The 25,787-nt window shown below is 35.4% G+C and overlaps 8 non-coding genes across 8 annotated transcripts; all 8 read left to right on the top strand.

The window, feature by feature from the left end:
• Positions 1–286: 286 nt before the first annotated feature.
• On the top strand, positions 287–358 carry Trnac-gca (transfer RNA cysteine (anticodon GCA)). Its single transcript has one exon. It is a non-coding gene; the product is annotated as a tRNA-Cys (tRNA).
• A 298-nt stretch (positions 359–656) lies between these two features.
• Positions 657–728, top strand: Trnac-gca (transfer RNA cysteine (anticodon GCA)). The gene has a single exon. It is a non-coding gene; the product is annotated as a tRNA-Cys (tRNA).
• Positions 729–1,330: 602 nt separating this feature from the next.
• On the top strand, positions 1,331–1,402 carry Trnac-gca (transfer RNA cysteine (anticodon GCA)). Its single transcript has one exon. It is a non-coding gene; the product is annotated as a tRNA-Cys (tRNA).
• Positions 1,403–15,908: 14,506 nt separating this feature from the next.
• Trnac-gca (transfer RNA cysteine (anticodon GCA)) lies at positions 15,909–15,980 on the top strand. The gene has a single exon. It is a non-coding gene; the product is annotated as a tRNA-Cys (tRNA).
• A 1,458-nt stretch (positions 15,981–17,438) lies between these two features.
• On the top strand, positions 17,439–17,510 carry Trnac-gca (transfer RNA cysteine (anticodon GCA)). Its single transcript has one exon. It is a non-coding gene; the product is annotated as a tRNA-Cys (tRNA).
• Positions 17,511–18,893: 1,383 nt separating this feature from the next.
• Trnac-gca (transfer RNA cysteine (anticodon GCA)) lies at positions 18,894–18,965 on the top strand. Its single transcript has one exon. It is a non-coding gene; the product is annotated as a tRNA-Cys (tRNA).
• A 299-nt stretch (positions 18,966–19,264) lies between these two features.
• Positions 19,265–19,336, top strand: Trnac-gca (transfer RNA cysteine (anticodon GCA)). The gene has a single exon. It is a non-coding gene; the product is annotated as a tRNA-Cys (tRNA).
• A 514-nt stretch (positions 19,337–19,850) lies between these two features.
• Trnac-gca (transfer RNA cysteine (anticodon GCA)) lies at positions 19,851–19,922 on the top strand. Its single transcript has one exon. It is a non-coding gene; the product is annotated as a tRNA-Cys (tRNA).
• Positions 19,923–25,787: the final 5,865 nt, after the last annotated feature.

Here is a 25,787-nt window from a genome sequence, read left to right as displayed (position 1 = left end):
ACAAAAACCAACCAAACAAACAAACAGAAACAAAACCAGGGTGTATAAATGTAAGAATAACCAAAGTATAGTCCTTTGACTTAAAGCTCAAAGTGGCCGCGTACTCTCAGAAAAGTATGCATTAAATAAAAGTGATGTAATTTTTAATTATTCATGCAAGATATAAGAGTAGGCCCTATTCATTTTTTCGTAAAGAAAATTAGTCAAGACATCTAAATAGACACAGATTTGGTTTCAAAACACCTATATTGGAAAAACTCACTGATATAACTGCTCTATATCCTGCGGGGGTATAGCTCAGTGGTAGAGCATTCGACTGCAGATCGAGAGGTCCCTGGTTCAAATCCGGGTGCCCCCTCTTGGTTTCTTTTTTCGGGGGGGGCTAAAATTTTGAGTGGGAAAGGCGCATTTGTAAAAGGTGGTGTTGCTTACAACATTTTTTCTTTATAAACTTTTAAAACATTAATAAAAATATTTAAAAAAACAAAACAAATAAAAACACCAACCAATACGACTTACTTACACACGGTTTAGGGCCACGGAGTTATAATTTCAATAATTATATCTGATATAGGTCTATGGCTCAATATAAAATGATGTATAATCATGCTTGGCAACAGCTGAAACTGCTATATTGAGATTAGCATGTCAGCTGCGGGGGTATAGCTCAGTGGTAGAGCATTCGACTGCAGATCGAGAGGTACCTGGTTCAAATCCGAGTGCCCCTTGTGGTTTTCTTTTTTTGGGGAAGCTAAAATTTTGATTGCGAAAAGCGCATTTGTAAAAGATGGTGTTGCTTGCAACATTTTCTTGTGTGATCAATTGTTAAATTTGACATAAATGACACTTTTCGTCAGCTTTAAATAACTATTCAATAATTCGATGAAGGATTTTATATTGAAAATATCTCATTCTTCCTTCAGTGGTAATTTAAAAAGGTAATGTCCAAATATATTCCCAATTTAGATTACTCAGATGATTAAATAAGCGATCACAATAATTCTAATTTACTGGTTTTGTGGAGTGACATGTTTTAACTCGTGATGTATCTAAACAATTAAAATTGTTTAGATACATCACGAGTTGTTAACTTCTTTACTTTTAACGAAATGTTTTTTCAATACTTTTAAGTTTTCCAAAATCTGTTTCAGAGAGTTTCTTTATTTCTAATTTCCATTCCCTTGGAATATGTTACAAAATACCGTTACGACTTACTTTCACACGATAGGGCCTTGGAGTTATAATAATTTTGATCATATGGCTCAGTATACGGCATATTGAATCATGCTTGGCAATAAAACTACTATATTGAGATTAACATGTCAGCAGCGGGGGTATAGCTCAGTGGTAGAGCATTCGACTGCAGATCGAGAGGTCCCTGGTTCAAATCCGGGTGCCCCTCTGGGTTTCCTTTTTTTTTAGAGGGGGAGGGAAGCTGAAATTTTGAGGGCGAAAGGTGCATTTGTAAAAGGTGGTGTTGCTTGCAACACTTTCTTTATACACTTTTAAAACATTAATTGAAATAAAATGAAAATGAAAACACCAACCGATACGACTTTTTTTTTTGTTTTTTTTTATTCATTTTGTTTCTAAACAGGACAAAAGACAAAAAAAATTGAGAAAAAAAAAAGATAGAAAGAATAAAAGCAACATACACAACACAAATACAAATACAAAAACATCTCTTACATTATAATATAGGACTAGTACAACATTGTGCATATTTTTTAAATCGTTTAAATACTTTATTTGTCCGTGGGCACACAAGAAAGACAATAATATGTTATATTAACATATATTTTCTTACACAATACCTTCCCATTTCATACGAATGATATTCAATTTATTTATTCTCTGAATTTGAAAACAAGCTTTTTCTTCTTCAATTTTTTTACTTAAAAATGTGAAAAAGTGGCGATATATGGTTTCTCATTTAAAAACCTGTTTCTAAATAAGTAATACTTATCAAAATAATATAGTTTAGCCCTTTGAACCTTGGATGTCCTTCCAGTCCCAAAATTTTATTTTTGAAACATAGATGTATTGCTATTACTTGGAATAATTCGATGAAGGATTTCATATTGAAAATATCTCACTCTTTCTTCAGTGGTAATTTAAAAAGGTATAATGTCCAAATATATTCCCAATTTCGATTACCCAGATGATTAAATAAGCGATCACAATAATTCTAATTTACTGGTTTTGTGGATTGTGACATGTTAAATTGTTTAGATACATCGCGAGTTGTTTTAAACTTCTTTACTTTTAACAAAATGTTTTTTCAATACTTTTTAAGTTTTCCAAAATCTGTTTCAGAGAGTTTCTTTATTTCTAATTTCCATTCTCTTGGAATATGTTACAAAATACCGTTACGACTTACTTTCACACGTTTTAGGGCCTTCATACTGCAGTTACTGTCCGTTTTCCTATACACAATACACAGTGCTCTTTCCCATTGACGCGTGACCTCTACAAATAGCCCTACGTTAAAAGTATGGGGATATGACTAGTTAACGTCGCTGTGTGAAAAATAACCGGCCAATATAAAAAGTACTCTTCTAAAGTTCTAGAAAATATAGTTTTTAACATGTCCTAAATTTTTAGCTAATTTAGATGTTTGGAAATATTCGTACTTTGGTGTTTTAGTTAATGTTATAGGTAATAGTACATTGCCTAGTTAACGTCGCTGTGTGAAAAATAACCGGCCAATATTAAAAGTACTCTTCTAAAATTCTAGACAATATAGTTTTGTAACATGTCCTAAATTTTTAGCTAATTTAGGTGTTTGGAGAGGGTCGTACTTTTGTGTTTTAGGAAGGATATAAACGACAGATAACACCAAAAATATGAAGAAATTATTTCCAAACCGTGTTAAGTCAACAATCATTATGTTGCTCATTTTCAAGAATGCTGGTTTACAAAAAGCACGCCATTGTCTCATTTCGTGAACAAAAGTACACATACCATTGTTTCCTTTCGTTTCCTTTATAATCGGTTACCCAACTGAAGCTATAATCAGGCCCGTACGCAGGGGGGGGGGGGGGGCGGGGGGGTGCGACCGCACCTCCCCAAATTTGCAAAAGTATTTAAAAAAGTCCCAAAATTGCAGAATTTGCGAGCGTAGCGAGCAAAAAAATCAGGTTTTTTACGCTTTTTTTGGTCAAAAAAAGTCCAAATTTGGGGAAGAAAGTCCACTCTTCACAAAATCGCACCCCTCCTGGGAAAAAAGTCCACTTTTTCAAAATCAGCACCCCCCAAAAAAATCCTGCGTACGGGCCTGGCTATAATACAAACTTTATTGCGATATCGCACATAAAGACTGTTGCAAAAACTAAAAGCTCACGGCATAGAAGGCCAAGTACTGAGATGGATACAAGCGTGGCTAGCTGATAGAAAACAGAGGGTAGAGTTCAGGGAGCAAAATCCAAGACAAGTGATGTGTCAAGTTCAGTTGTACAGGGATCCGTCCTAGGCCCACTCTGTTTCCTCATATTCATGAATGACTTGGAGATAAATATCATCTCAGAGATCAGTAAATTTGCAGACGACACAAAGATGACAAGCAAGGTTGGCTCAGATGTAGAGATCCAGAAACTGCAAGAAGACTTAGACAAGCTCATGGACTGGTCTGACAAGTGGAAAATGAGCTTTAATCTTACTATAAATAGGGAAATGTTGTATGTATCTATGTAACGCAGCACTACGCCATGTCGCGCGTAAGCGTAATAAATACGGGGAAAAGATGTGTGTTAAAAAGTACAAACAACATGAAGAGGTAGGCCTACTGTAATTAAAAAAGGAAAAACAAAATGAGGACAAACAGGTAGGCCTACGAGTATGTGGGTTAGCCTATAGTTAGTCACAGTAAGAAAATGAAAACGGGAATAAAATAGGCTAAAGAAGGAAAGAATAATAAAATCTAATAAAATTAGATGATTTAAATAAAAAAAGCTATTATAAACTGAGGATAGAACTAAATAAATAACATGAAAACGGGAAATCACAAGCTAAGCAGCAAATAAAAAAAACGAAGTCAACAGGAAATGTAAGAAATGACAGATTTAGAAAATAATGGGAACGGGATTGAGTAAATAAAAAACATGGTAACGGAAATTTGCAAGCTTAGCAGCAAAATGTTTTTAAAAAATGGCACAAAATTGGCCCATGTAGAAGAAACTAAAAAGAAAGAAAGAAGCTAAAATGGAAACTTAGGCTTAACGAGGGTCAGACTCAGATAAATGAAATTTACCTTTTCAATGATTCTACCTGTTCAGTAATTCCTCCCGTTTTAGTGAACGCTCCCATTTACTCACCTAGCGGGGACCTGCGCGTAGCGCGGGTGTCCCGCTAGTCTTACTATAAATAGGGAAATGTTGTATGTATGTATCTATCTATCTATGTATGCTATAAAGGCTCCGTCAGTTTCGATCCAAATGTCGCCAAATTCATACGGGAGATCGATGAATATACGGGAACGTGTTTAAACTTTATTTGGTTGAAAACGGTCAAGAATTGGCCTCAAAATCAGTGAAAATGTGGTACGTTGCTATGCTGGGTAAACAAAAAAGGGAGTCAGTTGTCAAGCTAGCCCGTGCGCGTCTTACGGGCGTATCTAATGCCAAGCCGCTCGCGTAGCGCAGCGATAGCACGCGGGTAACGCAGCACTACGCCATGTCGCGCAATGAATGATAATACGGGTGAACGACCGACCGTAGGCGTAATAAATACGGGGAAAAGATGTGTGTTAAAAAGTACAAACAACATGAAGAGGTAGGCCTACTGTAATTAAAAAAAAAACAAAATGAGGACAAACAGGTAGGCCTACGAGTATGTGGGTTAGCCTATAGTTAGTCACAGTAAGAAAATGAAAACGGGAATAAAATAGGCTTAAGAAGGAAAGAATAATAAAATCTAATAAAATTAGATGATTTAAATAAAAAAAGCTATTAAACTGAGGACAGAACTAAATAAATAACATGAAAACGGGAAATCACAAGCTAAGCAGCAAATAAAAAATGAAGTCAACAGGGAAGTGTAAGAAAGGACAGATTTAGAAAATAATGGGAACGGGATTGAGTAAATAAAAAACATGGTAACGGAAATTTGCAAGCTTAGCAGCAAAATGTTTTTTTAAAAATGGAACAAAATTGGCCCATGTAGAAGAAACTAAAAAGAAAGAAAGAAGCTAAAATGGAAACTTAGGCTTAACGAGGGTCAGACTCAGATAAATGAAATTTACCTTTTCAATGATTCTACCTGTTCAGTAATTCCTCCCGTTTTAGTGAACGCTCCCATTTACTCACCTAGCGGGGACCCGCGCGTAGCGCGGTGTCCCGCTAGTCTTACTATAAATAGGGAATGTTGTATGTATCTATCTATCTATGTATGCTATAAAGGCTCCGTCAGTTTCGATCCAAATGTCGCCAAATTCATACGGGAGATCGATGAATATACGGGAACGTGTTTAAACTTTATTTGGTTGAAAACGGTCAAGAATTGGCCTCAAAATCAGTGAAAATGTGGTACGTTGCTATGCTGGGTAAACAAAAAAGGGAGTCAGTAGTCAAGCTAGCCCGTGCGCGTCGTACGGGCGTATCTAATGCCAAGCCGCTCGCGTAGCGCAGCGATAGCGCGCGGGTAACGCAGCACTACGCCATGTCGCGCAATGAATGATAATACGGGTGAACGACCGAAGGCGTAATAAATACGGGGAAAAGATGTGTGTTAAAAAGTACAAACAACATGAAGAGGTAGGCCTACTGTAATTAAAAAAGAAAACAAAATGAGGACAAACAGGTAGGCCTACGAGTATGTGGGTTAGCCTATAGTTAGTCACAGTAAGAAAATGAAAACGGGAATAAAATAGGCTAAAGAAGGAAAGAATAATAAAATCTAATAAAATTAGATGATTTAAATAAAAAAAAGCTATTAAACTGAGGACAGAACTAAATCAATAACATGAAAACGGGAAATCACAAGCTAAGCAGCAAATAAAAAATGAAGTCAACAGGGAAATGTAAGAAAGGACAGATTTAGAAAATAATGGGAACGGGATTGAGTAAATAAAAAACATGGTAACGGAAATTTGCAAGCTTAGCGGCAAAATGTTTTTAAAAAATGGAACAAAATTGGCCCATGTAGAAGAAACTAAAAAGAAAGAAAGACGCTAAAATGGAAACTTAGGCTTAACGAGGGTCAGACTCAGATAAATGAAATTTACCTTTTCAATGATTCTACCTGTTCAGTAATTCCTCCCGTTTTAGTGAACGCTCCTATTTACTCACCTAGCGGGGACCCGCGCGTAGCGCGGGTGTCCCGCTAGTGTAGACAAATGCTCAGTCATGCACATTGGACGCAACAATCCACAACACCAGTACCAAATGAAGAATAAAGCGTTAGCAAGTACAACAGAAGAAAAAGACTTGGGCGTCTGGACGGAAAATACACTCAAAGTAGGGAAACAGGTAGCGGAAGCAACAAAGAAGGCGAACAGAACACTAGGGATGGTAAAAAGAACATCCAAGTACAGGAGCAAGAGAATTGTTTTACAACTTTACAAGTTCCTCATCAGACCACATTTAGACTACAGTATACAAGCCTGGCGACCATACCAACAGAAAGACATCAAGCTGCTTGAAGGTGTGCAGAGAAGAGCGACACAGATAATACCAGAATTGAAATCCAAACCATATCACGAAAGACTGAAGGAACTGAATCTTATGACACTAGAAGATAGAAGGAGGAGAGCAGACTTGATCCAAACGTACAGAATATTCACAGGAATTGACAACATAAAACCGACAGACATGTTCCAACTAGCAGAATACCAAGGTACAAGAGGCCACCCAATGAAACTTCAAAAACAACACATGAGAGTAGATACAAGACGCTACTTCTACAGCCAACGAGTTATAACAGACTGGAATAGGCTACCAAATTCTACAGTGTTAGCTCCAACCATCAACGACTTCAAAAGCAAACTCCAAACCTTTTTGGGTTACTAAAGGCGAAAAGCCCACTCACCCAAGCCACATTATGACCCTCCCCTCCCCTAAAAAGGATCTTGCGACCAAGTGAGAAGAGGGAGGAATGGTGTGGCACTTCATGTAAGTTCATGTAAGTTCACATGAAAACAGTCACATGTGCACAGCCAGAGAAAATCCGATTTAATCAGTTGAGCTGTGTTACGTTCACTGCCGGCTTATCTTCTTAAGGGATCTAGAATGAGCGTTTATGGCGTTTCGATAGTATTTTTTGTGGGACATGAGAGCACCTCAGACGTATCGAATTGCATTCTGAATACGAAGCATGTCTTTCTGATATCAAATAATTTTCATTTTTGAAATTCACGATATAATACAAATTTTATGACAAATTATTAAAATTTGATATTTTTCAAATTTTTGATATATAACAGTCCTCGAAATAAATTTTATAAATCTAATGATATATTCTTAAAGTGTATGTGGCTGGGAGGAAAAGCCGACGATCAATTGAAAATTTTGACCTTTTATATTGAAGATATGGATTTTTTCCCAAAAGACCTAATTTTTTTTTGTGTGTTTTGGGAAAAAATCCATATCTTCAATACGAAAGGTCAAAATTTTCAATTGATCGTCGGCTTTTCATCCCACCTACATACACTTTAAGTATAAATCATCAGATTTATAAAGTTTACTTCAAGTACTGTTAAATATCAAAAATATCAATTTTTAATGATTTGCCATAAAATGTGCATTACATTGCGAATTTCAAGAAATCAAAATTATTTGATATCAGAAGGACATTCTTCGTATTCAGAATGCAATTCGATATGTTTGATGTGCTCTCATGTCCCACAATAAATACTGTCCAAACGTTCATACCCCAGCCCTTAATAAACTATGAAATCACACCATCAGGCGAAGTTTTACCATAATTCTTAGACTAGTTAGAGTCCTTTTATTCCTCTCTCCTCTTTTTTTTCCAATTCCTTCCACTTCCATAGTTTTACGACATCGCGGTCGGACATTACATTTAAAAGTGAATTACAATAATAAAATACATTCGCAATCATGGCGCTACGCAAATCTGCGGACATAGCGCGCCACGCCGCGTACTAGTTTGAGCGCATTTTGCAATTAATCGCGCATTGATAACATTACCACATGACACTCCCCGAACTCCTATATGATTGTGTCAATCATCTCAAAAATGCACATTTAAATCGCGTTAAATTTACATCTTATTGTGTGCATAAATATAATTTCATGCATACATTTGTTTTTAATGCACGTTTTAATTCATTTTATAAAATATTCTCCAAACGTACATTTGCCATAAATACAAATAAAATTTATGTGATAAATTTCTTCTCCAATGATAATCTCACGCAAGTTTCCAGCTCTCCAAAACATAATGAATTAAGTTATACATGTCCATGTTTATATGAAATGTCGCTTGACTAATTGCGCACTATAGCTGCAATACCAAACGCTTGTCCAGAAATTTAAATTCATCATGAAATCCTGATCAATACGCACATTTTGTGATAAAATCTTATTTTAAACACAACAGTTTTTTGACGACCATATTATATTAATACTTTATCCCTTCATTTCAATTTTTAAAGAAATGTCGACTCGATTGACTTGCGCACTACTGCTGCAATCCCAAACGCTCGTCGCTTATTACAACAATCCAATAAAAAATCTTACACACATTTTTGTACTCTGGCTTGAGTTTTTGCATGTGAAATAATGCACACATTTGTCCATGTGCATGATAATACTAAATTAAAACAATATAATGTTTCATTGCTGTTTATCTTTGTTTTTAAACGCAATTATGCTTTACACAACAAAACATTTTTGAATGCCACAAAGATTGACGTGCATAGCCTTAGGCCTACATCTCTAATAAACGTGATATATATATGCAACATTTAATTTTGATATGTGCATACACATTTCGTTGTACGTACCTTTCATTTGTGCACGTACATTTGCAATATTTATAACTAGCGGGAGACCCGCGCTTCGCGCGGGTCCCCGCTAGTTGAGTAAACGGGAGCGGTTAGTAAACGGGAGTGGTTAGTAAACATGGTAAACGGTGATGATGATAATCATGGTGTCTTGGTGTAGATTATTCATCCAGTATAGCATGTATAGTAATGACCATGTTATATTGTTAGCTTGATAATCATATGTTAGCTCCTGTCATATTAAAGAAGCTGAATAACTTTAAGTGAATATCCAGACCTGTGATAATGTTGTTACTCACTCAATCCCTCAGATTTCTTTTGAAACAGCTCGTGACAAAATGGTTGATTTTAACTTTATCCCAACAAACATAAAACATTAATGTTAAAGAGGTTGCTAGAAAACGTTTCGGGTTATAATGGTATAAAACATGTAGGTATCATGTTTAAAAGTTGCAGCAAAACATTTTAGCGAGCCCGTGTTAAAAGCTAGGCCTGCATATAGCCAGGATTTATTTGCGGGGTTCGCAGAATTTCCAAAATGTGGACTTTCAAGTTCCACTAAAGTGAGCTCACCCACCCCCCTATCATTTAATCTTTTGGGGCTATACTGAACAGTTGAACGACTCTGTTGGCTATATTTTAACATTCCATCTGAAAAGTGGACTTTTTTTTTTATCTGTCACCCAATAACCCCCCCTTTTCATCAGCTTACACCCAATGATCCCCCTGAAATGGCTTCAAGGCCTTTGCTTTGACCCAGTTTCCAATTCTGAGGGGACACAGCCGGCTGCACGGCGCGCGACACAATGGTGCTTCGTGGCCATTCAAAATGTGGCGGCAAAAACTTCCGAGTGTGCCCCCCTTCCAAGTTCCTGGATCCGCCACTGTCTCAGAGAAGCAGTCAGTCACGTACACACCCAGACAAACATACGTAGGCCTACGCGCGGTAAGCCAACATTAAATGCGTCCATACCATGCGCCGCAATGCGCGTGAAACCATGTGCCGTGTACGCGCAGGTGCGCGACTCGCCACTTACCGCGCGTGTTGGACACCGCTTGCATTTTGACGCGTTTGCTGTCATGACCTGACCCATAAGGTTATTGACCTCAACGGCCTAGCAACCGAACATTTTTTTGTTATTTCCATAGTGACTGAATAGTTTTGCAAAAATGAACGTCAGATGGTTTAATGGCAATATGTACCCGATCAATGTACGAATAAATCAGAGCTGAAAGTGAAAGCATCTCGGAGACTGCTTCTGGACAAGATTTAGCGACTTCCTTTTATTTATATAGATACTTGCTTCACTATCGCACAATCCTCATTTAAATTTTATAATATATTACTGATCATTTTCATCTGTGAAAATATGAACATCTCTTGATTGTCTTCAAGTAAAAAGGCCAACAGTCAAAATATCATACCAAATGTCTGGTCATTTAGCAAGGAATCCAAGCAGGCTAGAACCTGAAGACAGCCTCTCGTAATCCATTTTCCACATCAATCTGCCACACCGATGCGTAGATCATGTAGACAACACTGCCACTGATGAAAACACACGATTCACCTGTCTTTTTCCAGAAGAACACAAATCAGCAATATATTCCAACGATGAAAATGCATCAAATCTCACAATTCTGGTATTTGAACGGAATTGATGATGATACAGTCACGAAGCTATCTGTTTTCTTCTCTTCTTTCTTCTGTAGCGAAGCTATCTGGTACTGTGACGCTCTCTTCTTTCTTCCAATCCGGGCTTCCAATACAACAGTTAATCAGTTCTGCGTCCTCTTCTTTCTTCTTATGGCTAGCTCACTGAAGGTTTCTTTTTCAAAGCTGAACTAGTCTTTAAGCTTCTTTATCGACTTTGATACCATCTTTGTCGATTTTCAAGTATCGTTCTTCGAAAACTTTGTTGATGTTTTCTTTGGCGATTTTCCAGTTTCTTTCTTCGAAAACTTTGTTGATGTTTTCTTTGGTAATTTTCCAGTTTCTTTCTTCGAAAACTTCGTTGATGTTTTCGTTGTGATTTCTTTGAGTCTTTCTTAGGCTATTTCTTGAAAATGGCGTACCTGTAGATTTACTTTTTCCGCTGCCACCATGTTACGTTCACTGCCGGCTTATCTTCTTAATAAAACTATGAAATCACACCATCAGGCGAAGTTTTACCATAATTCTTAGACTAGTTAGAGTCTTTTTATTTCTCTCTCCATCTCCTCTTTCTGAATTCCATAGTTTTACGACATCACGGTCGGACATTATTGAAGAGGCGTGTTTGTACTTTGCCGTCACATTCAAGATTTTATCACAAAATGTGCGTGTTATTGATCAGGATTTCTTGATGAATTTAAATTTCTGGACAAGCGTTTGGTATTGCAGCTATAGTGCGCAATTAGTCAAGCGACATTTCATATAAACATGGACATGTATAACTTAATTCATTATGTTTTGGAGAAATGGAAACTAGTGTGAGATTATCATTGGAGAAGAAATTTATCACATAAATTTGATTTGTATTTATGGCAAATGTACGTTTGGAGAATATTTTATAAAATGAATTAAAACGTGCATTAAAAACAAATTGCATGAAATTATATTTATGCACACAAAAGATGTAAATTTAACGCGATTTAAATGTGCATTTTTGAGATGATTGACACAATCATATAGGAGTTCGGGGAGTGTCATGTAGTAATGTTATCAATGCGCGATTAATTGCAATATGCGCTCAAACTAGTACGCGGCGTGGCGCGCTATGTCCGCAGATTTGCGTAGCGCCATGATTGCGAATGTATTTTATTATTGTAATTCACTTTTGAATGTAATGTCCGACCGCGATGTCGTAAAACTATGGAATGGGAAGAAAAGAGGAGAGAGAGGATGGAGAGAGAAATAAAAGGACTCTAACTAGTCTAAGAATTATGGTAAAACTTCGCCTGATGGTGTGATTTCATAGTTTTATTAAGAAGATAAGCCGGCAGTGAACGTAACAAGCTGTTTCAATGAGTGTTATCTTGGTTTAATAGCTTTTAATGGGGTTAAGGAGGCACACAGGATCACTAATTATCCATTATTATTCACCTCATAACTCGAAAACTATTTATGTAAAGTATATAAAAGTATACATTTTTTGAACGGAAATGAGCTCATCAATCCATTTAAAATGTCAGTTTTGGGTCAAAAAGTACAATTTTCGAGAAAATCCCAAAAACAGCTTTTTGACCAACAATTTTGGTCCGCCATAAAAAAATTATTTGAAAATCAAAAACTGTAAAACATGAACTTTATTAATTTAGACAAATAAATCTAGAAAGTGTTTTTTTATTTTTTCGAAATTTTGCTTAGTTTTTAAAATATAGGCAAAAAATCAGTAAAAACGTATGACCCGTGTTCAAAATTTTGAATCGTGGGTGATAAAAAAAGTTCTAGGCCCTAATTTAAAAAAATGAAAAACACTATCTAGATATTGGCCATATCTAAACGTTTGACTTAAAAACTTACCTCAGTGATGCTTCATTTAGACGCTATGGCGGACCAAAAATGGTTAAAAGTGGTCAAAAGTGAACTTGCCGAAAATCGCGATTTAGAAAAATACAGCGGATTTTAGGTCCATTTTGAAGATTATTCCATAAATATATAATCCGGTGACTTGTGACGTTTGGTCAAGTTAGAAAATGAGAAGGGGCGTCCAACTGCAGCAGATTGGCATTTTTTTGGTGATTTATAAGGTAAAATATACAATTTTACTAAATTATCCGTGCACATTCGGCAGATATTTATCCACATGGTGTAATCATTTTATTTACTGCAGTCTTGTTTCCATGGTGCAGCAGAGCTTCCGGCAAGGCGCGCCGCGGCGTCGCGTCAGCGTTTGAGGAGCGACAGGGCGCGCGGACAGACAGACAGGTTACGCGAATAAGTTGCACAGTGCATGGTAGTGTTGCCGCGAACGAAACCATGATTATTTAAGCACAATTTTGTCCTGTTCCGTACAAAAAAAGATCATGCTCTGTATTAAAATTTGCGGACATCAGAACATTAAAAGTAGCATAGAATAACTGACAAGCAATTATTTTAGCAGATAATCAGGAAGTTTTATGAAATGAAGAATAAATTGAGACATATTATAATATTGTGATTTCTGTTTTGGCCTAATTTTCTTAATTTATGTTTAAAAATGCAATGTTTTTAATTTATCGTTTTTGGTTATTATTATTATTTTTTTTTTGGTGTTGACAAAATTGCATTTTATGTTCATTGTCCTTTTCTGAACCGCAAACATGATGTTGTTACTACTCGTTGCTTTTTCTTTTTAGTTAGTGCTTGAGAGGCACCACAACGGCCCGTCCGCGCCAATGAGATTTTAACGCCCGTTATAGCTAGGCCTACACCACAGGAATCCCAAGTAAAATTTGAAAAGATTCTGATGTGTCGCATTACTCAATATTCCGTTTTTGTTATTGTAATTGTTTGTAGTTATCATATTTAATTTTTAACTTTTTACGGAATATCAAACACGTACAAAGGTCATAGGCCTATTATAGGCCTAAAGCTACAATAAAGTTGTAAAATATTTTGTACCGCATAAAAAGTGAATAAAATACAACAACAAAAATATAAAAAAAAGTGTGTCTGTTGTTGTTTTCAATCAAATAAACGTGTAAAATTGGGGTAAAAGTTGTAATATGTCTTGAATAAACTTCTTGTAAAACGGACAAAAAGTAGGCCTATATATTATGTTAAACGGGCAAAACACGGAGAGGTCACAAGAAAACTGAAAAACACGGAAATTGACATAGCCTAACAAAACCGAATTTCAAAAGTAGAAAACGGAACACTTGTGGCTTTGAATTAGATTGTGGTTTATGCAGTAGGCCTACCGTATAGGCATCATGCTGTAAAGAGCGTTTTAAAACACTGCATGAAAACATTCACGAAAAAATTTATGCTTTAAAGCAGTTTACCTTTTAAAGTATGCAGAAAACATTATAAACATGAAAGTTGAAAACCAGGCAAACATTGCAAATAAAAAGGCATTCGGCCAAAACATTCGCAAAAAGTGTTGTAAAACCAAAAGCTTTTATCGCAATCATAATCAATCAGGAGAGAGAACGTTTGAAAATGAATCTTAAATCCGTGTTTTAATAACACTTTGAAACATTATTCAGGGCCTTAGGTATCTAATAGGCCTACCGGTAGTAACTGCTTGCCTATTTTTATGGTCTTTAAAATTAAGACGAGACTGAACGACCGCAGAGGCCCCCGAACCAAGGCTGGGACTGCATAATTATAAGCTAATATAATAGGCCTATATTCTTGTCCAACTACACCAACTTGGTAAATCAAATAATAACAATGAAATGAATGAATGAATGAATGAATGAAATAAAACAAATTTTTAAACATAAAACAATAAGTACGGGCTAAGTCTAGCCTACTAGCAAAATATTTAGGGCCTACGTTTTCTATCGTATCTACCAGATTGCGTCATCATTACAGGGCTTCTTACGGGTAACTACTTCTTACAGATAAATTTCATCTTTTCAAGTTCAGAATGAAACTTTAAAAACAAAATAAAAACAAACAAAAAATTCACTAAATTATGTTCATATAAAAAACCTATAATTTATACCACTATATCAGCACTTTTTTTGGCGAAATTTATCGAGTAGGCCTACTGATTCTAGGATGGGGACGGTGGTGGTCTGTCGGCCCACAGTTTCGCAATGCAATGGTGCAAGCTTTACCTACCTTGGAAGAGATCAATTAATACGATAAAATACGGTAGTTATCGCGATTGGCGACTCCAGCGCCTCAATCAGCAATCACCTCGCCCATCCAGTTTATCATGTGTGCGTGTCTTTGCTAGCTGTACGCCGCAGTACGCGTTTCGAGAACGCGATATATTGCGGGAAAACAATGATTTATTTGCTTTTGCATTTTGACGAATTTTTAATGAAAAACGGTCTTTAAAATAGCTTTTCTTATGGTTCAAATTTTAAAAATTTCTTTAAAATCTATTAATGACAAGATAAAATACGGTTTGAAGATGACATTAATGATGAAAACTCAATTTTGGCCATGTAACACTTCAGTGATCCTGTGTGCATCCTTAAGTCCTGCAAAGGTCGAGATGAATTCTACTGTAGACATGACTGCATCATGTGGAGTTATAATAATTTTGATCATATGGCTCAGTATACGGCATATTGAATCATGGCAACTTGTATGCCTATAGGAGCCATAATCACATTTACTTTTCGCCATTAATATACATTGTATCAATACAAGAATATCACGCTGCAATATTATTCACAAAATGGCCGAAAACAGAAAACACGCAACAAAATTCTTCGCGCCATAAAACAACTTTGGCGGGAAATCACGAGAAGCGTATTTCACTTAATCTATCAAAAATATCACATAATATATATAAAATGAATCAATCCAAAATTGCTAGAAATAATAATACCAAATTAACTTACCTGGGGGTTGGTTTTTCCCACCAGGGGCAGCTGACAGCCAGTCACAGCTTGCTTGGTACCGGAAAAGATCGGATTCTGCACCATTTATTATGACTCAGATTTTGATGTGAAGATCCACTCGCCAGTTATCTGATTACTAGAAATTAAACCAAACACATGGCCAATGGATCTTCCATCTGAGACGGGGAAAGACTCAACAGAAACAAACGGAGAGCAAAATATAACTTCACAAATAAACTTTAATTTCTCATCAACAAAGTGATCACAATAATATAATAGATGAGCGAAACATTCTTAGTTCATTCTCCGGCTATGGCTGGCTGACAACTGCCACGAATAATAGTGGTAATTGAGGAGAGAACGCCGCGGAGCGATATATATTTAAATTAGCTATGGAAAGCAAATAGCGTCATAACACTTGGCAATAAAACTACTATATTGAGATTAACATGTCAGCAGCGGGGGTATAGCTCAGTGGTAGAGCATTCGACTGCAGATCGAGAGGTCCCTGGTTCAAATCCGGGTGCCCCCTCTGGGTTTCCTTTGTTTTTAGAGGGGGAGGGGAAGCTGAAATTTTGAGGGCGAAAGGTGCATTTGTAAAAGGTGGTGTTGCTTGCAACACTTTCTTTATACACTTTTAAAACATTAATTGAAATAAAATGAAAATGAAAACACCAACCGATACGACTTTTTTTTTTCTTGTTTTTTTTATTCATTTTGTTTCTAAACAGGACAAAAGACAAAAAAAAAAAAATTGAGAAAAAAAAAAGATAGAAAGAATAAAAGCAACATACACAACACAAATACAAATACAAAAACATCTCTTACATTATAATATAGGACTAGTACAACATTGTGCATATTTTTTAAATCGTTTAAGGGGGTACTACACCCTGGGCAATTTTTGCCTATTTTTGCATTTTCTCAAAATTATGGCACATTGGTGACAAGTAAGATATGTATATTATAGGGGCAAGGACTACAACTACTGTACTGAAAATTCAGCAACTCAAAGCAAGTAGTTATTGATTTATTGATCAAATATTGGTTTTCCCTCGTTTTTGACTGTAACTCCGCAACTGTTGTCTGTGCTGAAATAAAATTTCCAGTGCAGTAGTTGTAGTCCTTGCCCCTATAATATACACATCTTACTTGTCCCCAATGTGCTACAATTATTGAGAAAATTGCAAAAATAGGCATAAAATTTGGCAGGGGTGTAGTACCCCCTTAAATACTTTATTTGTCCGTGGGCACACAAGAAAGACAATAATATGTTATATTAACATATATTTTCTTACACAATACCTTCCCATTTCATACGAATGATATTCAATTTATATATTCTCTGAATTTGAAAACAAGCTTTTTCTTCTTCAATTTACTTAAAAATGTGAAAAAGTGGCGATATATGGTTTCTCATTTAAAAACCTGTTTCTAAATAAGTAATACTTATCAAAATAATATAGTTTAGCCCTTTGAACCTTGGATGTCCTTCCAGTCCCAAAATTTTATTTTTGTAACATAGATGTATTACTATTACTTGGAATAATTCGATGAAGGATTTCATATTGAAAATATCTCACTCTTTCTTCAGTGGTAATTTAAAAAGGTATAATGTCCAAATATATTCCCAATTTCGATTACCCAGATGATTAAATAAGCGATCACAATAATTCTAATTTACTGGTTTTGTGGATTGTGACATGTTAAATTGTTTAGATACATCGCGAGTTGTTTTAAACTTCTTTACTTTTATTTTTAACAAAATGTTTTTTCAATACTTTTTAAGTTTTCCAAAATCTGTTTCAGAGAGTTTCTTTATTTCTAATTTCCATTCTCTTGGAATATGTTACAAAATACCGTTACGACTTACTTTCACACGTTTTAGGGCCTTGGAGTTATAATAATTTTGATCATATGGCTCAGTATACGGCATATTGAATCATGCTTGGCAATAAAACTACTATATTGAGATTAACATGTCAGCAGCGGGGGTATAGCTCAGTGGTAGAGCATTCGACTGCAGATCGAGAGGTCCCTGTTTCAAACCCGGGTGCCCCCTCTGGGTTTCCTTTTTTTTTAGAGGGGGAGGAGAAGCTATAATTTTGAGTGCGAAAGGCGTATTTGTAAAAGGTGGTGTTGCTTGCAACATTTTCTTTATACACTTTTAAAACATTAATAAAACACCAACCAATACGACTAACTTTCACACGGTTTAGGGCCTCGGAGTTATAATTTCGATCATTATATAGGCCTATGGCTCAGTACAATTGTCATGTATAAAGCATATTGAATCATGCTTGGCAATAAAACTGCTATATTGAGATTAGCATGTCAGCAGTGGGGGTATAGCTCAGTGGTAGAGCATTCGATCGAGAGGTCCCTGGTTCAAATCCGGGTGCCCCCTCTGGGTTTCATTTTTTAGAGGGGGAGGAGAAGCTAAAATTTTGAGTGCGAAAGGCGTATTTGAAGAGCTTTTGTTTCAAAACCCCTTCCACTTTTGACTTTTTGAGAAAAACAGCTTTTTTTAATTGTGCAAGTATTAGGCCTACTTGTTCGATTTGATTCAATTTGGGTTTGGATAAAGTGTTGATGAATAGAAACTAAAAGAATATGTTTGGTACAATTTTCAAGCCTTCCTATTTATTTTATTATTTATTTTATATCCCACTTTTTGTGGATGTAAGGGGTTTTGCAACAAAATAAATTTACCCCTTTTCTAGAAACCACCTTTGCAATCAAATTTGAGCCCATTTGTTTGCACTACATTATGTAACTTGACTAATGCTTTCAAGATCAAAAAGAAAAATTGAAATATCTCATTTACTTTTTTCATCATGATTTTTTAATTAAATTCGGGAAAATGGCATTTTTGGTTAATTAAAATGATTTTTTCAAACATACTAATCCAAAAAAGAGTTTCTTTTGGTTTTAATAGGTAAAGAACATTCCAGGCTACTATTATACATCAAAAAAATTAAAACAAAATAATTCTATATAGCTATATTCATTTTAAGTTCAGATTTCTGGAAATTCCCTAAGATTTCCCAAACGGGAATTATACGATAATTCTGGAAGGGAAGGTAGTATGAAGGTCAAACAACCACCAAAATGTGTATTTATACCCACACTATAATATCATGGCAATAGCTCAATTTCAGCCAAAAGTGGATGTAAGGGGTTTTGAAACAAAGCTCTTCATTTGTAAAAGGTGGTGTGTTGCTTGCAACATTTTCTTTATACCCTTTTAAAACATTAATAAAAACATTAAAAAACAAAACATATCAAAACACCAACCGATACGACCGTACTTTCACACGGTTTAGGGCCTCTGAGTTTTAATTTCGATCATTATATAGGCCTATGGCTCTAATTGTCATGTATAAGGCATATTGAATTATGCTTGGCAATAAAACTGCTATATTGAGATTAGCATGTCAGCTGCGGGGGTATAGCTCAGTGGTAGAGCATTCGACTGCAGATCGAGAGGTCCCTGGTTCAAATCCGGGTGCCCCCTCTGAGTTGTTTTTTAGGGGGAAGCTAAAATTTTGAGTGCGAAAGGTGCATTTGTAAAATGTGGTGTTGCTTGCAACATTTTCTGTATATACACTTTTAAAACATTAATAAAAACATTTAAAAAAACATATCAAAACACCAACCAATACGACTAATTTCACACGGTTTAGGGCCTCTGAGTTATAATTTCGATCATTATATAGGCCTATGGCTCAGTACAATTGTCATGTATCAGGCATATTGAATCATGCTTGACAACAGCTGATAAAACTGTTATATTGAGATTAACATGTCAGCTGCGGGGGTATAGCTCAGTGGTAGAGCATTCGACTGCAGATCGAGAGGTCCCTGGTTCAAATCCGGGTGCCCCCTCTGGGTTTCCTTTTTTAGGGGGAAGCTAAAATTTTGAGTGCGAAAGGTGCATTTGTAAAATGTGGTGTTGCTTGCAACATTTTCTTTATATACTTTTAAAACATTAATAAAAACATTTAAAAAACAAATAAAAACACCAACCAATACGACTAACTTTCACACGTTTTCGACTGCAGATCGAGATGTCCCTGGTTCAAACATGAGGTAACGGATGCCCACTCTGGGTTTCTTTTTTGGGGGGGGGAAGCTAAACTTTTGAGTGCCGAAAGGCGCATTTGTAAAAGGTGGTGCTGCTTGCAACATTTTCTTTATACACTTTTTAAAATATTTAAAAAAATAATAAAAACACCAACGGGTACGACTAACTTTCACACGTTTTAGTTATAATTTCGATCATTATAATATGGCTCAGTACAATTGTCATGTAAAAGGCATATTGAATCATACTTTATTTTGTAAATTAAATCTAAATCTAAAATCTGATAAAAGTGCTTGAGATTAGCATATCAGCTGCGGGGGTATAGCTCAGTGGTAGAGCATTCGACTGCAGATCGAGAGGTCCCTGGTTCAAATCCGGGTGCCCCCTCCTTTTCATTTTTGGTAAGCTGGTGATGCTTGCAACTATTCTTTAATAAAAACGGCTAAAACATTTTAAATCTGGACGGTGTTATTTCAACACTTCTTGCTAATCTGGTGAGCAAGTTACATTTTTTCTTTTTTGTTATAATACTTTCGTCAAATTCTAACACTTTAAAACGATGATATCATGCTAATCATAGTACGTTTTTAATCTTTTTCACAGTAGTTTTAGTTACACGATTGTACTATCTTTAGAAATGTTGCTCTTTCGTGCCAATTTACTATCTACAGTAGATTCTCTTCACAGGTTTAGGAAACCTGTTGGACTTAATACCATCTAGTTCTACCCCTCACTCATGAGAAATCAGACAATCTGATGCAAAAAGAGAAACAAGAAACCAAAATTGTCAGCAAACTGGTGTTTTGAATCCAAACTCTCAACAATTGGCAACATCAGGGAGTCAAAAAGTGTAATAAGACAAAGAAGTTATTTTAGAACCAAGTTTTACTTTTCAATTGTTGAACGTTTTTAGGAATGCTACTCAATGGTAACCTTTGGTGAAAAAATCAAGTAAATCGCATTGACTGTTTTAATTTTAGGAGCCTTTTGACTACTTATTTTTGTTGTAAAATTATACATAAAGAGGAAGAGTAGCATAATGACTTCATTTTTTCACACAAGTTACCAATAAATATGGCATTTAATATAAGTTTTAAAAATGAAGTGTATAAATATTTGCACAAATATTAGTAATTCGGTCATAAACAAGGTTAGTGAATTTTGGCCTTAAATGGTCTCATAATACCTAATTTTGTTGAAATGCATGCAAAAAAATTGACTCTCATTGTCTGGATGGGGTGCCGAATCAACCGATGGGGTGATCAATCGACCGATTTATGTATATCCATACATAAATCAGTAGATTCATCATTTTCTTCACGGTACCTGGGGAATCAGCCCCCCCCCCCCCCCCAAGAAAGATGTCCCTGGACGGTGTTGTGTGTAGCGCTAAACCTCCTTGTCATTGGACATTCTGGACAGACAGATTGAAGCAAACACAGTAAAAAAAATCACACACTAGCTTCCATTCATTATCATTTGCTACCCATATTCTGTTTAAGTAGCCACTTCCTAGTTTATTTCTGACACTTGATATTCACATAACACACAAAGTGGGTTTAACCCATAAAACATAACATAGAAAAGAACAAAATTTATACAATTCCAACCCAAGATATAACAGCTTCAGAATGACTCAAGTATTCCCTCACATTAGAATAGTGAAAATTGGCAAATTACAAGTAGAGATTCTTACCAAAAACAAAAAAGTTCTCAAATTGGAAAACAGTTGGCACAGTGTTGCCAAAATTATCTACATCATTTTTTTCTTCTTCTTTTTTTTCTGAATTTACTTTTTGGTTAGAATCTCTAATTCCAACCATGTTATCATTTGAATATTTGAATACTCACATGGGCTATCATTTTAATTATGTCTCAAAATTCTTTCATGGAACTTAAGCTGTTTATAATTCAGTGTTGCTGTAACTTCCAATGTCTGATGAATTGGTACTCCAAGTCATGATAAATGAACCAAAGGTCAGGTAATTTTTGCTGAATCCATGGATGAAATCATCTCACAGGATGTTACGGTTTTGTGAAATGGATCCCAGAACCCAGTGGTCAATTATTTCATGGAAGTGCTTATACACAAAGAAATAGCAATATGCATCGCTTTAAATCACGAAAAAATCAACAAGAAGAAGGAAAACTGTCTTAAATTTCATAAAAATATTGCTGCACTTGACACCTACAATATTAGCCCATATCAATTTTAAAACCCGTTTTAAAATTGGCAAACACTCTCCAATAAGAGCCCAATTTATCAGCTCGAATGCTACATTGGCAACATTGCATAACCATATATGGAAAGACTTTTGAGACATAATTGAGGTAACCTCCCTACCACATAACATATTGATTGTATGATATTATCCAAGTACTTATTTTATATTGGTAACATTATGTGATATTGTGCTATGGTTTAATATATTATTGTGTCTTTTGCTGTCCGAGTCTATATTATATTATAGCATACAGTTTCTAAAATGTTGGCCATTCAAAAACAAAAATATTTTTTCTAAACAAATAAGTTGTAACATTTGGTGCATATTTTGCATCAACTTTCAATAACTTGCATTTCTCTCATTGCTGCAGAACTAATTTAATAGCACAGAAAATTGTGTAAGATTTTATCTGAATGGCCAAACGATATTATACCTGTTTGAACACTAATTATCACATTCTCTGGAAATCTCAATAATTAACTAAAAATAAATCCAGTAGCACTCAATTCATCAACTGCACACTCACTGCATAAATTATGGCAAGGTTTCATAGGGATATTACAGTTGAAATCCACACACACTATGGAAGACATGACCGCAATCTCTCACACAAATGGAGTCACCTATCAAGGTGACTCCATTTGAAATACATATTCCCTGTGTGAAAGATTAGGCTCAAGTCTTCCATAGGGGGTCTGAATTTCAAATGGAATAGCCCAGAACTGACAACCTCACATTAAAGGCATTGTAATTTTTGCATACATCCATAATAACAGTCAGTCAAAATTTAAAAGCACTTACATTACTTTTATTATATAGTTTGAATTTAGACAATTCTTTTAGCAGCTGTGCCCTATCTGTTGTCAGCTGATGGTCAGTGGTGGTAGATTCACCAAAACTGACATATGCCACTGCAAAAGATACCCTTAAATTATCTGTGGTTGTATACTCAAAGACAGAATTAAAAAGAATAGTTTGCATCTGACATCATCTGTCAATCAATCTCGGGCAGTTTGTTTACGAGTGGGGTGATGATTGAGTTTCTGAACACGGCAGTAAAACAGCATGCCTCATGGTTAATTTTGCACCTTCAAATATACAAAACATCTTAAAAGTTAGGTCTTAGTAATAGGAAACTTTCTTTCCAGAAAGCACAATTTCAACAATTCCTAGAAAAGATGCTTTTTCCCTTGAAAAAAGAATGTAATTTTTTGCCATCTTCTGTGATTCCTTTTCTCCGATCGCCACCAAATGAATCAACCTCCTTTGTTACGCTACTAACCAATCAAGGGTCATGGGGAGTTTGATTGACAGTGACATCAGACGCAAACTAGTCTTTTTAATTCTGTCTTCGATTATAGCTACTGACTATCTGCAAAAATAGAAGTGCTAGGTTTAAGTCAGCACCAATTATAGTCAACATAAATTATACTACTGCTGACTATCTGCTGATAATCAGTGTGCTAGTTGGTAATCAGCAGTGATAGATTCATTAATCATTATCACTGCTGACTATCCGCTGACAACAAATGAAACACATCTTAAGATCTTCTGGTTTTATGGGAAAATAATTTGATTAATAGTGTTACTTCTAATGCTTTTTATATAAAGCCATTTTATTAAGGCCCAAATACACTATGAGCATGTTTATAGTGGCTGTATAAGAAAAGATTATACGGCAATATCCATTGTTTTCGCAGTACTTATACTTGAAATAACAGATAAAATATGGCTCACTATAAACACGCTCTATGATGAAGGATTTATTTAACATACAATATATTTCAAATATTAAATGAAATAAATCGGTGGGTAGTAATACCACATTCTGCACTAAAATTACGTAAATTAGCATATAATTAACATTTATAATGTGTAATATGTATTCACCCCAGTTTTAAAACCCCCCTTTATTATCACTTTTAGGTCCATGCCCCACCCCAGGGTCGTACCCCAGTCACTACCCCTCATGGTTACAATTACCAGTAATTAATGTGTTTAAATATGGATTATGTATTTAACTTGATGCAAACATATCTATCACACAATTATAAAAGAAAAGTTTATACACAATAATACAGCACCATCAAAATCATATTTTCCAATAAATGATCAATACACATTAGATATATTAATTCATCATACAATACTTAGTTATCATATCAATACAGTCGGGATAGCAGAAATGTGCCAATTTACAAAAGTTGCAAGTTGAAATTTTGTGTTTAGCGTGGTGAAGATTTAATAAAAACAACACCACGAAACATTTACAAAGAAAAAACTATACATATGTACACATCACTCAGAAAAGCGGCTATCATACAATTTATATAGAACAGAATCGCAAGCAAGCTTTGATGGGGTTATAAATGGAAGGATGTAGCCCAACAATTTGAGTTATCCCTACATTTTGAGTCACAGACATTGATTTTGACCTTTGCGAAGGTCAAATGCAATCTCATGACCTCACTTAAGGTCACAATGTCAAGACCGCTTTAAAGGTCACAGACAAACTCAGAGATTAAGCACTTTTTTGTAATCGATTTGTAAATATGTTTCAAACCTAAACTCCAAAAATTTTCAAACCTAACACCCAGATGTCAAATTAGCAGTCTTCAGATGTTGAATTCCTAAATACAAAACCATCAAAACCCTAAAAATATTTTTACAAATCGCTTACAAGAAAAGTGCTAGACTCTGTTTTTGCAGTGTACCTGGGATCATGATTACAGAAACCTATTGGACTATTCCATTTGAAATACATACACCCCCTATGAAAGACATGGAATCTCCCACACAGGCGGTGAAGATTTATTTCAAATGGAGTCACCCCTTCAGGTAACCCCATTTGACTTTCACACTCCCATGTGTGGGAGATAAGGTCATATCTTCCATATGGGGTGTATGGATTTCAAATGCAATATCCCATTGGCTAGTGGCTAAAGGATTAAGATCAGTATTCACAAAGTCAAAGAAGGACTATCTTTACACTTGGCCTGAAATCTAAATGGCTGGTTTATTCACTTTTCAAACCTAAAAAAATGATGAATTTGACACATTTGATTTGACTATTAAAAGTTTTTTGGCATCTTTTAAGTTTTTGACAAAAAAAGTTGGTTATTGAAATAAACGTGTTACCAAATCAGATCAAATGTCATTTTGACCAAGACTGAAGTTAGTCCCCTTGTGCATACTGACCAATATGCTTGAAGGTAACTATGAGGTATTACTTTCTATGTATTGTATCTAACATTGCACAATTATGTTTATTTTTTCTTTGAATGATATCTACATCTTGAAGGGTTGCAATCATTACAGGTTAGTTCAGTTGTTAAAAGTCACATGTATGCAAATTAAATAGCATCTCTCAGAAAATAGGAAGATTATAATGGAAGTGCTTACATTATGTTTTCCTGTGTTTATATAGGACCAACAATTAATTTTAGCACATAAGGATTTATTTTTGTAGGTTCTTGAGAAAAATGGGGGGGGTATACACAAACTGTGGGCCAAAAATGCAATTTAAATATAAACTTAACTCAATTCCAGTGCCTTGTTGCTGTAGCCCCAGAGATATGTTGATTTACTCTCATAATAGACACTTTCAGAACATGAAAACAAGATTTTGAATCCAAATAAAACATTTCAGTAATTCTTCCACTTCTAATCTTCACTTTCAAAATCTACTTTCCTAAAAAACACAGCAATATCACACACTAGATTACTCAATCAATGCATACATGTAAGACTTTTACCAATTAAGCTTGATGTAATTGGGGAAATATTGTATTGGTTTCATCTACAGCTGGATTTCACAGAACTTTGAATGCGTCATCGTAAGTTACTCATAATATTACAAACAGCCTCTTATAGACCCCATCACTCATGATATCAGTCTGAAGTCCATGGCTCAGTGGCACAAAGATGTATGTCCATTATATGATTGTCTGAATATGCATGATTAGTCATGTATACTACAATTAACCACATAGCAGCTAATGAAAATACATCTTCCTGCTGCTTATAT

This window comes from Amphiura filiformis, chromosome 8 (genome assembly GCF_039555335.1).
Source record: "Amphiura filiformis chromosome 8, Afil_fr2py, whole genome shotgun sequence".
Lineage (NCBI taxonomy): Eukaryota > Metazoa > Echinodermata > Ophiuroidea > Amphilepidida > Amphiuridae > Amphiura > Amphiura filiformis.
The sequence above is the reverse complement of the archived record's forward strand: the minus strand, read 5'-3'. Positions and strand labels throughout refer to the sequence as shown.